This window comes from Rattus rattus, chromosome 1 (assembly GCF_011064425.1).
Source record: "Rattus rattus isolate New Zealand chromosome 1, Rrattus_CSIRO_v1, whole genome shotgun sequence".
Classification (NCBI taxonomy): domain Eukaryota; kingdom Metazoa; phylum Chordata; class Mammalia; order Rodentia; family Muridae; genus Rattus; species Rattus rattus.
In genome coordinates, this window is record NC_046154.1 from 174251772 (window position 1) to 174269306 (window position 17535).

A 17535-nucleotide genomic window follows, 5' to 3' on the forward strand; every position below is an offset into this window, starting at 1 on the left:
CAAGCTCCACAGGGTGTTACAAGCCCTCAAGGGCTCACAAAGGAGGAATTCTAGTTGCTATGGAGAAGGGCTGCATGGGAACCAGGCCTCCTCCTGGCCCATCTCTAGGAGTCCGAGCCTTAGGCTGAGGCTGGCTAGACCCCTGGTCAAGTTTTCTTTCTACCTCCTGCTGAGTTCTATCCATTTCCTAGTACTATTTTAAGAAGTACAACTTTTATTTCCGAATTCCCTCGGTAGTGGGGTTCATGTAAGTGCAGGAAAAATTGAATGTTCATGTCAAAGCCCATTTTCCTTAAAGAGCTTGTTTCTGTCCTAGCAGCATTTTATTAGCCAGAGTCTCGTGTAGCTCAGACGGTTTCATACTTGCTAGAGAGCTGAGGATAACCTTGAACTCTTGATCTTCCTGACTTGACATCTCTATTACTAGGATTATAGGCATGAACCCCCATGCCAAGCCTTTTTAATTTTACTTTGCTATTTTTTTTAAAGGACATGGTCTCATTGTGCATGTAGCCTAAGGTAACTTCACATCTGATTATATATATTGAACATGAGTACACTGTAGCTGTCTTCAGACACACCAGAAGAGGGCATCAGATCCCATTACAGATGGTTGCGAGCCACCATGTTGCTGCTGAGAATTGAACTCAGGACCTCTGGAAGAGCAGCCACTGTGCCATCTCTCCAGCCCCTAATATCTTTTCTCAGCCTCTCAGACCCACACACCACACTCACGTTTTCTTTGTTTCTTTTTCTCCCCCTTCCCTTTGACATGCGTGTACTTTTCTTTTGGAGTGCTTGGGACTCCATAAATTCACACAGGCTAAATACTCTATCATAGGGTTAAAAATCCCAGACTTTAAGGACTGGGATTCTGTGGGTGAAGTCTTTGCCATAATGGTGGCCCGTTTTAGCGCTTTCTTGAATCTTGAGAAATTTTTAATGAATTATTTCAAGTCTGCTGATGGCTTGGTTTGGTGTTTTTGATTTTTGGAGACAACTCTCACCGCGTCAAACTGCCAGCATCAAACTCATTATCTCATTTCGGCTTCTCAAGTGAAGCTTATAGACATGCGCATGCGCTGTCACGTCCAGTCTTGATGCCAGTACGCCATTCACCATTTTTAAAGCTCTCTGACTCCCACTTTACCATGGTGATGAGCTTTGATTTCTCTTTCTTCTGGGAGCTTCCACACAATATTTATCAATGAGTTCTAGTTACTTTTTTCTTTTACATTGCCACTGAAAGAACACACACAGGCTCATGTAGCTTGATGGCTGGAACCAGGCCAAGTAACTTGCTTAGAGTCACTTCATACAAACAGTCCTGGCCCCATCTGATGTCTTCAGAGAAGAGGCATCTCAGATTTTAGCAGGTATTTGAGCCCACGTAGTGCTGTAAACCACGTGTATGCAAACATCTCTAAACAATGCTAATTTGATTCAGACTTAACACTTAACCATTTCAAGTAGAAAGGGGGTCAAATAGATCTACACTTCTTGGCTCCTTTACCCCCTCTCAATCCGAAAGCGAGATCTTCATGTGGAATCCGTGCTAGCAAGACGCCTTTATGGAAGCATATTTAAGTAGATACGTGCTATTTTATAATACATATGTGTGGAGCGTAGAATCTGTTGCATTGTGCAGTTTATAATAACCAAATCAAGATATTTATCATGTTTGCCTCTTCAAACACTTCTAGTTACTCTGAAATGTACTGTGTAGGCTATAGTTACCCTGCTGTGTGTCAGTTTTGACCTCTCCCATCTAGCTCTGTGCTGGTACATGCAACCTAGCCCCTCCCATCTCCCTGGGTCCTCTTCCTTCCAAGAGCAAGTATTTCCTTCTCATTTTACACATAGTCATTTCTTTCTCAGCCTCTACCAGGGATGTGGAATACTCTGCAGTTGACTTCTTTCACTTACCATGATGCTCTCTGACTTTATCTAGGTTGCTGCAAACAAAAGAATTCGATTTTAAGAGTGCATATACATACAGTGTATCGTCACTGTGGCGGTTTGAATATGCTTAGCTCAGGGAGTGGCACTACTGGAGGCGTGGCCTTATTGAAGGAAGTGTGTCACAATGGGCATGGGCTTTAAGACCCTTGTCCTAGCTCCCTGGGAGTCAGTCCTCTCCTAGAGGCCTTCAGATGAAGATGTAAACTCTCAGCTCCCCCTGCACACTGCCATGCTCCAGCCTTGGTGATAATGGACTGAACCTCTGAACCTGTGAGCCAGCCCCAATTAAATGTTGTCCTTTATAAGAGTTGCCTTGGTCATGGTGTCTGTGCACAGCAGTAAAACCCCAACTAAGACACTCAGCACATTTTCCCTGGTTGCTCATCTGCTGATAGATGCCTTAGAAAGATCCAAGTGTCTTAGCTGGTGTGGATAGAACTACAGTTGACATGCGAGTCCCAGGATCTCTTAGACATTACTGACTTCATTTCCTTTGGGCGCATGACTAACAATGGGACTGCTGGGTCACAGAGTAGGCTCTTTTAGTTTTGGGGAGAGCCTCCACACTTTGCCATAGTATCTGTACTAATCTACGTTCCCACAAACAGTGCACAGCACCTGCCCTTTCTCTACATCCCTACCAGCATTCGCTATTTTCTGTTCTTGACTTTTCGATAATCACAGCTCTAATTAGGGTGAAATTAGTACATCACAGTGGCCTTGATTTGCATTGCCCTGTCTTCTAGTGATGAGTATTTTTCTTTCATATTCTTCTTGCCCATTTTTATTTCTCATTTTTAAATACAAATGATATTGAGATTACTTGCCCAGCGTTTAAATCAGATGGTTATATATTCTGAATGTTCAGGTCTGCCCTCCCCAACCCAGCATATCTGTAGCCATTTTGTTCCACGCCTGTCAGCTATTTCATATTTCAGCAAGCCTGCCAGTCAGTGACACAGGAAAATGACTTGACTCAGAGCAGGGTCATGCTGACGGGGTCCCCTGTTATGTTCTGTATGTCCTAAGGTTTAGTAAACTTAAGGAATCCCACAAAGCTTTACCTAGGACCCCATCAAGTTAAGGTCAATGTGAACTTCTATGTCTGAAATACCTTGAGTCAGAGCTGATGACCAGCAGCACTTCCTGTACCAGCTAATGAGCTCATTGTGGGTTTTGTGGGTTTTTTTCCTCTATAACCCTGGCCTGACAAATGTTTGTTGTCATAGCTCAGATAATTCTGAGCTACGTCCTTGATCTGATCAGCCTTAGGATGTGCCTTTAATAAACCATCCCTGTCTGAGATCGGTGTTCCCGTGCTTTATGGAGTGACTCTCAGACCGCCACACTGAATGCGGATCCTTTGCTGGGTGATGGTTTGCTGGTATCTTCTCCTGTTCCACTTGTTATCTCTTCATTCTGCTCATGCTTCTGTTTATTGGGCAGAAACTTCTGTGCTGGATTCAACTCTATTTGCATATATTCTCACTGTAATGGCCTGCGCTTTGAGGTTCTTTCTCCCATGCTGATGAGTTACGACACTCCCCCTGTGTTTTCTCCTGGTGGCTTCATAGTCTTGAGAGGGGTAATATTCTGAGTTCATTCTTCCGTGTGTGTAGTTACCCCAATCATTCCTTATCCAAGAAACCACCCTTTCTTCCATGTGTCTTCTTGGTACCTCTGGTGAAAATCACCTGGCCGTTTGTCTGTGGATTGATTTCTGGGTACTCCATGCTGTTCCATCATCAATACGGTTTTATACCAGCACCATCCTATCGTGCCTCGGCTTTGCGAATGCCAGAGGCACTTACAGTAGAAGCACCTGTCCTCAGGCCTGAGAGACACAGTAGAAGCCGTGAGCCTGGGGCTGTGCTTTGCAAAGGGACACGTCTTTAGGCACACGAGGAGAGTGCAGGTAGAGCTCTGGGGTTCTGGTAGCGGCTGCTCTGACGAAAGGGCTGTCTGCTGATCCCCAGGGCAAGGTGGAATCTAGTGATGGCTCTGTTCCATTCAAACGGCACTGTGCTAGATGGCAAATTGGGCTCTGGGGGTTAGAAACTTACCATGTGTTCTTTCTGTGAATAGAGTGGTTGTGCAGACAGGCTGAGTTTAAAGCCTGTGGAGACTGTAACATTCTCTGGTGGTGATGGCAGAGCCATGGACTGTCCCATGTCTGGAGAGGTTGCAACAGAAAACCAGGGTCTCTGCGGCAGTGTCCTGTGTGCCTCTCTAGACTATCACCTCCGTGCCTTTGGGTTTATATGGATTCCTTGCTGAGTTCTAGGGTTCTCGCCCTCAAGTGGTCAATCCCCTCAAAACACAGGCATTCCTTTGTCACCCTGGCTCTTTATGCAGAGGTAAAAAGGAATGGGGTTTGCTAAGTTGCATCCTCTCCTCCATCTGACTCTTGGTCTGAGTGAAAAATCAAGCCGCTTGGTCAGGTCCTAGGTTGCACTGCGTTGACAGGAGCACCCTGGAGTGTGACTTGACTGACTACTCTTTGTCATTTGTATTTCAATAACAAGAGCCAGTCTTTTTTTTTTTTTAAATATTTTATTTATTGTATATAAGTACACTGTAACTGTCAGACATACCGGAAGAGGGCATCGGATCCCATTACAGATGGTTGTGAGCCACCGTGTGGTTGCTGGGAATTGAACTCAGGACCTCTGGAAGAGCTCAGTGCTCTTAACCACTGAGCCATCTCTCCAGCCCCCCAAGGGCCAGTCTTGATGAAGCTAGAAAATGTATGCTAAAAGGGACCGGATTTAGATCTCTCCTGAGAGACACATCCAGAGCATGTCCAACACAGAGGTCAATGCTAGCAGCAAACCAACCGAACTGAGAATAGGACCCCTTGGGGGGAATTAGAGGAAGGATTGAAAGAGTTGAAGGAACTTGCAACCCCATAAACAACAATGCCAACCAACCAGAGCTTCCAGGGACTTAAGCACTACTGAAAGACTATACATGGACTGACCCAGGGCTCCAACTGCATATGCCCCTTGTTGGGTCACCAGTGGAAGGGGAAGCCCTTGGTCTTGTCAAGGTTGGATCCTCAGTGCAGGGGAATATGGGGGGGGCAATAAGGGGGGTGGATGGGGGGATACCTGTGAGGGGGAGGGGAGAGAATGGGGGCTATGAACAGGAAATCAGGAAGGGGAATAACATTTGAAATGTAAGTAACGAAATATATCTAATAAAAAATTTAAAAGAGAGAGAGAGAGAGAGAGAGAGAGAGAGAGAGAAAACAGAATACAAGGGAGTCAATCCCATGCTTTTCCCTGAGAACCAAGAGACTCAAGACAACAAATTTTAAAAATAAAATTGTATGCCTGGGGCTATATCCTAGTTGGCAAGAAAAAAAAATATTTTAAAATTTAAAAAAAAATTAGACCCCCCCCCCCAAAAAAAAACTAATAAAAACAAGGGCCAGTCTTGCTGGGTGGATCTTCTAGCTGGCTCTTATCCTGAGGAAGGTCAGGCTTAAGGAATGGCATATGGAGGGGATGTGGGAGGAAGGGAAAGGAATTGTGTGGCAAAGTGGCTAAACAAAGAAAAGGTTCTGTCTTAGGGCGAGGTTAAGGGTGCGTGTGTAGGGAAGGCCAGAAGACACAGAGCAACAGAAACATGTCTTGATTCTGCATAAAGGTATGTCTGAGAGCCTATAGCAAGTAGACATTGGGGTCTTTGCTATGCTAAGGTGGTGGGTCTTTATTGCCAATTTGGCTGGGTTTAGAACGACTCAGGAGACACACCTCTGCGCATGTCCGTGAGGGCGTTTCCGGTGAGGTCCAGCAGACCGAGTCTGGGACTGAATACAATGGAGAAAAGGGAGAAAGCAAGCTGGGTTGCAGCCTGCGTCTCTTTACTGTGTGAGCGAGGATACCATAGAGTAACTGCCTCACACACCCTAATGGACTCGGTGCCCTCAAACCAGAAGCCAAAGGAAACCCTCCCTTCCCGAGGTTGCTTATGTCAGGCACTCCGTCAGAGCAGTGAGATGACAAATACACTTGTCAATAGGAAACGTGTCACTTTAAATGTGTCCTCTGCATAATTTGCAGCTAGGACCTACCAACTCTCATCCTCATCTCAACGCATTAGTTTTTAAACTTCTGCTGCAAAACCCACAGAAAGAAAGTCACCGTACTTCACAATCCATGACTCCTGTCGCTATGCCCCAACTGGAAGCCACAGTTCCTGAAACGATGTTTGTAGTAATTACAACGGCTCCGGGCACTGCCTTACATCCTCCCTCGAGCCCAAGAGCGTCTCGTCTCTCCTAGACACAGGCTCTGGGTACCATTTTCCCAAGCGTTCACCTGCTTCTCGTCTCTCCTTTTGCATCTCACAGAGGCTGGTTGTGACCTACCAAATTCATTCCACAGTTTCTGAAGGAATCGGGGGCCTGGAGATTGAAAACCATGTTTCAGTTCCAGTCCTCAGTTCTGCCACCGTTCTCTGGGGGGCATAACTGTCATCTCTGGCCAGCCTTAGCATAACCCTCTTATCATCCCCACTTCCTCCAAATAAACCCTGTCGCCCAAGGCTGCCCAGATTTCACTGCTCCAGGGTGTCCTTTCTCTTGTTCGCACCCCTTACCTTGGATAGCCACTTCCTCTCAGAACATTCTCCCATTTCATCTTACTTGATCTCTTGGCTTTGAAGAAAGAGAACAAAAAACGAATTTCTCAGAGTTTACCTAAGGCCTCTTTCCTGGCGTGAAGATAACTTTAGGGTCAAGGAGGTGTGCTGTTGAATACACCCTACCCACCTTTCTTCAACACATACAAAGTTAATCACAGCTCACTTTTAATGGAGAATTTCCAGAGATGTCAGACAGGACCCTTAGGGCTTTGTGTGTACTGCCTTGTTTAGCTCCCATTATAATCTCTTGGATTAGTTGCTATTACTGTTGTCACCATTAATAAAAGCACACAGGAAGTTAAGTTAAGGCTTGCCTGAAGTCACAGGGCTAGCACTAGGACAAAACAGATAGCAAATCCAGTGAGGTTCCCCCCCACACGCCCCATCTTTTTAACTGGCATCTAATAATTATGCCAAACAGTGAGTTTCACTATCAAATCCAGGAAGTCTGAATCCTCTCAGGAAACTCCACTCTAGAAACTGCGTGGGCTCTAGTACCAGCTCTAGTTGGGTGAGTTTTTTTATTTTATTTTATTATTTTTTTTTTTCCGGAGCTGGGGACCGAACCCAGGGCCTTGCACTCCCTAGGCAAGGGCTCTACCGCTGAGCTAAATCCCCAACCCCCGAGTTTTTTAATCCACTCGAGCCTCAGTTTCCAGATCCCTGCCTCAGCTTCCTCACTGAATCTAAAGTATCACTAATGTATGTGTCCCTACGAAAGATGTGAAAAAAACATAAATTCTGACATGTATGCACCTCCTTATCGATTCTGTGGCGCACTTTGAAACGGACATGTTAAAAGATAGCAAGACAAAAAGCAACGGAGACACAGGATCCCTGAAACCAACAGCGCTAGCCGTCTAGCCCACGGCGCTACCATGAAGTACAAGTGAATCGGGTTGGTATGCCTGGCCCTTGGCAGCTCTCAATAAATTCGAGCTCTTCCGATTGTGACACTCAGCAGAAGGAACAGAGGCCTGGGTCAAATTCTCAGGTCTTTGTGATGGGAAGTCAATGGCATTTGAACGGGATGGAGCCCCGCCTGGTGGGTAGCTCTGGCTGCTTCACCAGGCAGGACTGGCTTTGTCCAGCCACTGGCTCAATGCGCTTTCACTATGCATGCCGCGTCTTGAACCCTGGAGCCCATTTACTTGAGATCTGATTACCCAATGCCTTTTGGGTTACAAAAGCGTCTTGAAGGTCATAGAAACACACCGAGGGTTTCACATCCCCAGGGGAGTGTCTAGACTTTCTGACTCAAGGCGAATTACTAAATGTACAATTGCCCGTTCTGCTTAACGACTTCCCTTTCTTCCTAGACGAGGAGATGTGGCCAGAAATAGCCCAAACCCTGTAATCACTCACAGAGCTAAGAGGAGTTAAGTGGGCAGCGTTTCTCCATCGCTTCTTCTCCAAGCATTTACTGATGGTATATGTCCCCTCCCCCCTTGGCTGGAAGAACAGATGCTTAAAAAAAAAAAAATGGCAGTTGATGGTGAAGCAGGAAAAAAAAAGAGCATTGCTAAAATGTCGATTCCACTCCTGCGCCCCCACCCCCACGCAAATGCTCTAGGCTGCAGAGATGGATGCTGTCCTATATGAAGATTCCCCAGTTTAGCTGGCACACTTGCATGCACCTGACTGTGTGTACAAGCATATGTCACTGTACCCTCCGATGTCACCATTTATCCGAGCACAGTATGCAGGTGGATTTTTTTTTTTTTGTATTTTTTGTATTTTGAAGGTTTCGCTCCACAACTCAGTTGGGCGTGGATTTTCCCCACATCTGTCTCATGAACCCCAGAAGTGGTAGTCTCATTGGAATCTGGCAGGAGATTCTTTGAGAGGCAGCCCAGGAGGGATGTCATAGGCCTGTGCCTCCTTCTGGTGTCATCACTGCCTTGGAATGAGATGGGTCCTTGGGGAACACAGACTTGGGATGTAACAAGCACAGACTCCCACACAGAGGGACAAAACCTTTGTCATAGAGCAGGAGGGGATGACATGGTGCCTTGGACTCTCACAGTGGAACAAAGGTTACATCTGACACGACTAATTGCCGTCTTTGAGGATAATTGTGCTCTTTCCTATCATGTTGGGAAGATTGTAGTCTCGGAGAGGAGCTCCCTGTGGTGACGCTCTCCTTCCCTGCCACCTTCTTTATCTCCAAGGACAGCAGGAGAGGGATCACAGGTGCCATCTTGTCATAAGAGATGAGGACACATGCATGGGAAACTGGATGTTGAATGTGGCACTTCCTCGGGAAGTATGGGATTTGTTTATGTACTTCTTTACAGACTGCTGCTAAAGATCAAGTCCAGGGTCTTGCACCTACAAGGCAAGCACCTGACAGTGAGCCACCTCACCGGCCAAATTCTGGGTGCTCATGTTTTGAAAGAAGACACCACGATCCTTGCAAGGGCCCTGGAGGATTTCGTCAGGCGGATTCCTCTCTGTGGTTTAGCAAAGGTTTATCTTTGCTCTGGCCAGAGCTTTTGTTTCCACGGGGAGAAGCAGAAAGGATAGAGTATGTGCCCCAACTGCAATGTAAGCCCTGCAACTTCTAGAGCACAGCTCTACTTAGAGTCAGAGGTTGTACGATGATGGCTCCCATCTGGCCATCAGGTGACCTCTTGGGGACAAGGAGAATGTCATCTATACACAAGGAATCACTTGCTTTCTCCATCTCTCAAAGGAGAGACTTGGGGTACTCTTTAAGCCCAGAAAGGGGATGATTTACCCCTAGAGGGAAAAAAATGGAGTATTTGGTTTCTTCCAACAAAAGCATCCCCCATTGTTTTAATCTCAGCAAAATGCACATAACAGAGTTTACCATCTATTTGAGTATGAGCAGTTCAGTGGTAGTTCCTGTACTTGTAAGGATACCGCTCAGCTATGCCAGCATTCATCTCCATTCCTCCACCATCGTATTCTCCACATATGAGCACAGTATCTGCCTCATTTCTCCCTTCAGTTCCTCCCATATCCCCATCCCCCTCCAACTCAGGACCTCTTATTTCATATTTATGGTTTCATACACACATACAGTCTGCTGAGTGGTCAGCTCTGAACACGTGCGCAGAATAACTCCATATTTCCTTATGATCTTGTAAAACTGAAGTTTTATGGCCAATAAACACCTCACCTTCCCTCTCTCCCAGATACTGACATCCACAGGTCTGTCTTCTGTCTCTATGATATTGACTCTTCGAAGTTAGTTCTACTACATGGTATTTACATCTTTGTGACTGACTTATTTCCCATACCATAATAGCTTCATAAGCCTCGACATATGTCAATGTTTCTCTTCTTCTTAAGACTGAGCAATATTCCATGTATAAATAGGTCACATTTTACATATCCATCCATACCCATACCACCCATACTAAATATTCCTTTCTAAAAATTATTCCCCCCTAGTTTCAAAGTTCTGTGGCCCAATATATGCCCCCCCAATAACACAATTTCACAGGTATTTCCCAATGATTGAACAACATTTTGAAATGCACATATAACATGCCCTCTGTGTGCTTTCTTTTTGCCTACACATTCTGCCACATGATGTCCATGGACTATTAATGTTCTGTTGTGGTAAACTAATCAGAATAAGTTAGCAAAAGCTGCAGTAACAAGCACTTCCAACCCTAGATGGCATAAAACAGTAATTTTTAATTTTTTTGCTCACTCTGTGGATAATTATGTATTTGTCCTTAAGATTTTTGCCTGAAAGCCATGTGGTTTTTCCTTTCATAACTCCTTAACCAAAGCTAGTCATGTGACTTCGGTTACCATAAAATGGGAGGAGTATGCAGTCTTAGCTTTATCCAGAATTGGAAATGCTTGATGGATAACGATTACCACCTTTGGATGTAATATAAACACCTGAAATTTATGTTTAATATATATAACATTATATATACTTATATACGTATATATATATAAATGTCTTTTGGTAGACATTATATATATAAATGTCTTTTGGTAGAAATGCTAGTTAATGCTAAGATAAGCTTTGGACAAATTATAATTTTCAAACTTTGCACTTGATCTTAGCCAAAAGGCCAAGAGGTGGTAAACTTCCAAACACAGAGAATAGACTTGAATCTTGACATTCCACATCAATCCAAATACCAATAGTTCAAAGTAAATTAGACACAAATAATGAAAAAATCCATGTTTTCATTTTTTTAACCTAAAAATCATTTTATACGCTATCTTTCTGTTGGTAAGGAACCTTCTGGAAAACTCCAAAATCTTATCAGGTGTGGCTGACACCTTGGCCTGTGTAAATTATTCATCCCTAACCATGAATCCCTGTGAGGTTTTGGATGCTACCTGAGCACATGCAGCTCCAGTCGCTGTTTCACAGTCTTCCCCAGAATCACGACGTGTCTTATTTAGGGTTTCCACTGCTGGAAAGAGACATCATGACCAAGGTGATTCTTATAAAAGACAACATTTAACTGGAGCTGGCTCACAGTTTTAGAGGTTCAGTCCATTATCATGGCAGAAAACATGGCAGTGTCCAGGCAGGCATGAGAGTTCTACATCTTGTTCCGAAGGTAAAGTGGAGAAGACTGACTTTCAGGAAGCTAGGAGGAGGGTCTCAAAACACCCCCCCCACACACACACACAGTGACACACTTCCTTCAACAAGGCCACACCTACTCCAACAGGCCACACCTGCTAATAGTGCCACTCCTTGGGCCAAGCGTATTCAAACCACTACACCATGTGAGCGCTTACTCACATTCACTAGCTAAACACAAGTCCGTCGACCCTAATCATACACTTTCTACCATGAGCCACTATTCTTATGGAGCAGTCAATGAGCTAATGGCCATATTGGTTCAGGGCACTGGCTAATGTCCAAAGCAAGTCAAGACACCTTGGGAGGTGGTAACACAAAACACCTTAGGAAAACCTATCTCAAGGCCTCTTTAAATATTAACCATACAGTGTCATTTTGCCTGCTATCTCAAGCCACGACTATAAGACAGGGGAGAAAATGATAATATCCTATATGACATATGGCAGATACAGACCACATTCAGGCTGCTACTGTCCCCAGGAAGCCATCCAGCCAACCACTTGTGTATTTGATAGCCTTCAATTACTTTCGTTATGTCTTCTACTATTTAAAGTCATTTTACTCAAATTGTGTTTCATGGGTGCTTTTGTACATGGGAGGATAGGAGATGATCAAAAGAATTCGTTCTGAGATCCATTTGGGGAAAATATTAGATGGAGTGACAGAAATAAAATTCTTTGTTTCTCAATCATTTCTCAGACCTTTTTTATGCTAATGTGATGGCGAGAATCTTCAAAGGCTGCCAGTTTTTTATCAATAGAAATGGCCTTAGCATATCTTTTTCAGATAGAGATTCAAAGTCGCATTTGTTTATCAGTAACTAATTTGCCTCTTTCTGACATGTAACCTCCATGAAAACTTCAAAGTTTATAGACATTATCTCCACTTAATTCGATAGTCACATCGTAGTCCCACTAACGACAGCTAGCTGTCTAGAATGAAGAACATGACAGGGATTTCCTGAAAGAAACTTAAAATGATGTTAAAAAAAAAAAAAGCCGGGGAGATGTGAAGAAGATTTTAAAGAGTGTGGGGCATCCAAGAATTTGGTGGGCAGTTGGGCACAGTCAATAGATATTATAGAAGGAGAAGCTTAAGGAAACAGCTCAAATAATCCTGTAGATTATGAATGGATCTACTTTCCATTGCTGACTGGGACAAAGGATGCCAGTAGGGTGGGTGGACGAGATAGAGGCAGGATCAGGAGTTTGAGGACAGTCTGTAATGTTCTAAAAATTACAAAAATGTGTTTGCTTTTTTTTTTTTTTTTTCCTTTCATACTATACCTGAGAGCTGGTGAGATGGATCAGTGGTTAAGAGAAGGCACTGCTCTTGCAAAGGACCCAAATTCTGTTCCAACTCCAGTCTTGGGATAGCCACCACCCTCTTTTGACCTCTGCAGATATATATGCACTTACACACACACACACACACACACACACACACACCATAGACACTTTTTTTCTTTTCTTTTTTTCGGAGCTGGGGACCGAACCCAGGGCCTTGCACTTGCTAGGCAAGCGCTCTACTACTGAGCTAAATCCCCAACCCTGACAATTTTTTTTAAAAAAATCTTTACATTTCTTTGCAAAATTGAAACAAGGTAAAAGTCATGATCCCTGTGGCTAGCAGGTGCTTTTGAGAATGTGCCCATTTTATTGAGACTGACCAGCTGAGCCCTGGAACTTTTTTTCCAGGCTACAAAGCATCACTCCAAAATACCCTAAAATATATTCAGAGAAGTGCCCAATAGCACTACGTTTCCAACTTACACGGCTAGGAATAAGAATAAGGAGGTAAACAAAATAATTTGCTTCTATCTTACAGGTTTGTTTGCTTTATTTTAGAAAACATTTATGGAGCAAAGCACAAAACCTGCAACATTTTTCCGATTTTAAGGGTTGACACGAAACCTCAGATGAATTTCTGGGTACAAGACAAGGCTTCACTTTAGATATTTATTTCATCAAAGGGAAACCATCAGAGCAGTATTTGGTCACACACACTTTTAATTGTTGCTTTGATGGCACGAATGTGTCAGTTCAAATAAAACTTTAACAACCCTGGGTTGAATTGACTTCAAGTGTGAACCATCTTTTCGTTAATTATGGGTGTTACCTGTGTTAATGGCATATACCTAGTCAAACCGTTAGGACCGAATTAACTAAATGTAGGGAACAGAACATGGCCTATTACTTAGCTAAATCTCCATAGGTTCAGTTATCATCGTTCTGCCCACAGTCCATATACCTTTTCCCTGGATCTCTGTTTCTCAGGCCATCTGTTGGGGGCTGCCAAGATGGTCCAGCAGTTAAGAGTATAAGTGTTTGCTGCTCTTGCAGAGGAACTGGGCTCAATTCCCAACACCCAGCCAATCCAGGTGGCTCATAACCATTTGTAACCCCAGTTCCAGAGGCTCTAACACCCTCTTCTGGCTTACCCAGGTACCCACACACATGCGGTTATACATACAGATAAGCAGGCACATGCATAGACACAAATTAAAATAAACTTTAAAAAAGAAAATACCCTAGGCTAGGTGAATGCTATATATCAGACTATGACGTCTCAGAGTTCTGGAGGTTGGGAAACCTGAGGTCCAGGTGAATAAAGCTTCGGCAGATTGAGTGAGGACTTGCCTTCCCTTTCTCTGTAGGCTTCTGTGTAGACAGAGCAGAAGTGTCATGTACAATCCGTTTTGCCTGGAGGCTCTGCTTATGACCTAATCACCTCCCTCCCAATTACTTTTGATACTTTACAATATTTTTGTTCTCAACTTTTTGCATTTGTTCTTGAATACTGTTAGACAAATACACATATATCATGTATAACAAAAAACAATGCAACTAAAAACTTGGCACCTCCCAAGACTTGACAGAATGAGTTATATTTTGGTGTAATTGGGGCTGTAGGTAATACATCAGCCATTTATCATACATTGGGGATATTTGAGGACAGAGTTAAAATGAACAACAAATTAATCATAAGAGGAACTTCAAGGCAGGAGAAGATGAGGAAGACAAGATACGGTGTTAAGTAATGAGCCATGGGAAAGACACGAGAGTTTTCAGAACCAACATTCATGTAGCCAACCCCTATCGGGCTCACGGTAATCAGCATTTCTTTTGAATATCTATCAAAGAGACTTTGACAGATATGAATCTGCATGAAATAAAGTTCTTGGGTCACAGGTAGCAAGCACACTCCTGGCAACGTCAGCTTTTTTTGGAAGGCTGTTTGAGAGTATATAGGAAAGCTAAAAGAATAAACTCGGAGATCAAACTCACAGATGCACGGAGAGCCCAGCCTGACCCCTAAGGTCGCTTACCTTAGGAATCTCGGTTTTGTAAAACTACCCAGGTTTATTTGCTAGAACATCATGGTGGATGGGATGAGTTTACTGGTGTTCAGTATCTTTGCCCTTTCGGTCAGTGCTAAGCACGAACCTGGTGTGATTGTATTACTTTTGTAATCCTGGTGTTGGAGGCTGAGGCAGGAAAGATCTGAGTTGGAGGTCAGTCTGGGTACATACTGAGTTCTAGGTCAGCCTTGGGTGCATAGCGTCTCTGTCTCAGTTAACCGAAAAGAAACATAAGTAAGAACACTCATAAGCAGGACCTAGAACACAGGGGAGGAACTCATGGGTGCTGGGGTTCTCCAGCCTACCTCTTGTCTGAGGAAAAGGAGGGAGCTGGTGAGATTGTGGTTAGACTGTCTCCAAGAGGAGAGACAAGTCTCACCCCCCACGGAACCAGAAACCAGGCACTATTAGTAAGGGAATATGGCACCCATCCTGAATTCCTAACGCCCAACAGATGCCCACTAGCAGCCTGAACAATTAACAATCAGCAGTTGGCCATTCTAGCACTTGAAACTGCACGCCAGTAGCATTGTCTATTCCCCAATACAAAGAGCTATGAATATCCCTCTCTGTGTAAGTCCTGAAAACAGTGAAAACACTGGGAGGCAGTGTGGGTGGTACACATATCCCTTCAGCCCAGTCTAGAATACCCACGGCGCCCAACATGGAAACCACATGGGTGGAACTGTACCCTTTCTGCCCCTAACCTTCCAGGTTTCTCATTTCTGACGCCATTACCAGCTACCAGGGCACATGGCAACAGAGATCAACTTTGGTAGCTTCTGATCAAAATGCTCAGATTTGTTTTTATTGCACAAGGTTAATTAGAGTTGGTGGCTTGCCTTTCTCGTTAGAGGATTCGTGCCATGCGTGCGAAAATTCTCAGCTGTCCCCACAATTGCGTGAGTCCGCTTGTTTCCACACACTTGGGTGAATGCAAGCTGCCCTTGGTCCTGTTGCCTGGATTTGGTTTTGGTTTGGGTGGTTTTTCCTTTCTGCTCCTACATGCGGACTCCTGACTCCACTCCCTTCCCCCTTCTTGCCTGTTTACAGTCCCTCTAGCTCCACAATCAAATGCCTGGTCAGAGCGTCCATGTTCCTGCCATGGTAAAAATCAAACCCAAGGAGACCCATTGAGCTTGTCACCTACTTTCTTGGCAGCAGCCGGATGTTAATTTCTTGCAGCTGTGGCAAGAAGTTTTGACCCTCAGCCTCAGTGGGGCGGAGTGGAAAGCAAGGTTTCCTGTGGATCTAATCTGCCCAAGGCCCCAAGTAGCGTCTTTGTTTCCGTTTGCTACATTTGTAAGCCTTGCCGTATTACCAGTGTATGCAACAAAGGCGATCTTTTCCACACTGGCTTAACTACGACATTAATGATACCTCCAGAGACCCCAGTAGTTTAAGGGAGAGTTGCCAAGCTGGTATTTTAATATAAAACTGGATGTAGGAGTCTGAGGAAGCCATAGACGTTTCTTGTTAATATGATATTTCAACATAGGATTAGGCAGTCTTTCTTTGATTTATGCTTTTGCTTCTCTGTGCATTAATGCCGATTACACGCATAGTTCTGTTTTAATGGCTGATCCTGCACAGAAGCAAGTCTGACAGCTCCCACGAGCATTTCTCCAACCTCAGCCCTGAACAGTCTGCCCTGTTCCAACTTGCGCTCTGCATCCCAATTTCTTCCCATCCCGGGCTGTGCCTGCCCATTCATGGCCTTGCCTTGTTCCCTAGACCTTGCTTCACCTTCCTGCCTCGCTTTCTTCCCCTCCCAGCTCAACCCCAGCCTCCAGCATCTCCCCTTTGACCTGAGGACACCTGCGAGCAGCGTCTGCCTCCACTCTTGTGAGCGGAATCCAGTTATTTAAGGAAAGAAAAAAACAACAAAATAAAAGCATAAACAGAACTTGTAGACCATCTCAGGAAACGGGGCCTGCATAGAGAGAGCAACAAGAAGCGGTACAGTCCTTCCTGAGCTGACAGCGCTCCTGCAGACATGGCGAACGTTCCTAAGACCCGCCGGACATTCTGCAAGAAATGTGGGAAGCACCAACCCCACGAGGTGACGCAGGACAAGAAGGGCAAGGATTTTCTGTATGCCCAGGGAAAGCGGCAAGAAACAGTGAATTGGGTGGGCAGACTAAGCCCATTTTCTGCAAAAAGTCTAAAACTACAAAGAAAATGGTGCTGAGACTGGAGTGCGTTGAGCCCAACTGCAGATCTCAGAGGATGCTGGCTGTTAAGCGATGCAAGCATTTTGAACTGGGAGGTGACAAGAAGAGAAAGGGCCAAGTGATCCAGTTCTAAGCTGATTTTGTTATAAAGACAATAAAATCTTGACCTTTCAAACAAAAAAAAAAAAAAAAGTACACTACACACATACACACACACACACACACACACACACACACACACACACACACAGAGAGAGAGAGAGAGAGAGAGAGAGAGAGAGAGAGAGAGAGAGAGAACCATCAAAGCCCAACTTTTGCCAGTAATTTTGCAGGCTAAAGAAGATCTTCCCAAGCTAGCCTCAGGAAGCTGGTGGTAAGAGCTCAGGGGAAGGGTTCTAATGACTCTTCTCATAAGTAGAGAAGAGAAGAATGCCTTGAATCGATTAGGAAGATCAGCTTTGAGTAAGTTGAGTTGATCATTCCTGAGGAAATGAGCGCTTTGATGTCTAGAGACTTTTAGAAAGAAGAGTTTCTGAAAATGAACATTGTTTTTAAAGGGACCAGTTAGGCTCTGCATGGAATGGATTAGAGGCAGACAGGATCCTTTCGAAAACACAGAAGTCTGTCCTAGGGAGCTGTGGGTATAGCTCTGTTGGAAGATTAGACTTTACCTACATGTTCACAGCCCCTGGGTTTGATTCCCAGATCCTCTAAACTGGGCATGGAGCCTGCCTGTTCACAGGATTAGGGAAACAGAGGCAGAAAAGCAGTCCTAAGGTTGCCACTCAGTGAGTTTA

The 17535-nt window shown here is 44.4% G+C and overlaps 1 pseudogene; it reads left to right on the top strand.

The window, feature by feature from the left end:
- The first annotated feature begins 16560 nt into the window (after nucleotides 1-16560).
- LOC116889988 lies at nucleotides 16561-16913 on the top strand (annotated as a pseudogene).
- The last annotated feature ends 622 nt before the right edge of the window (nucleotides 16914-17535 follow it).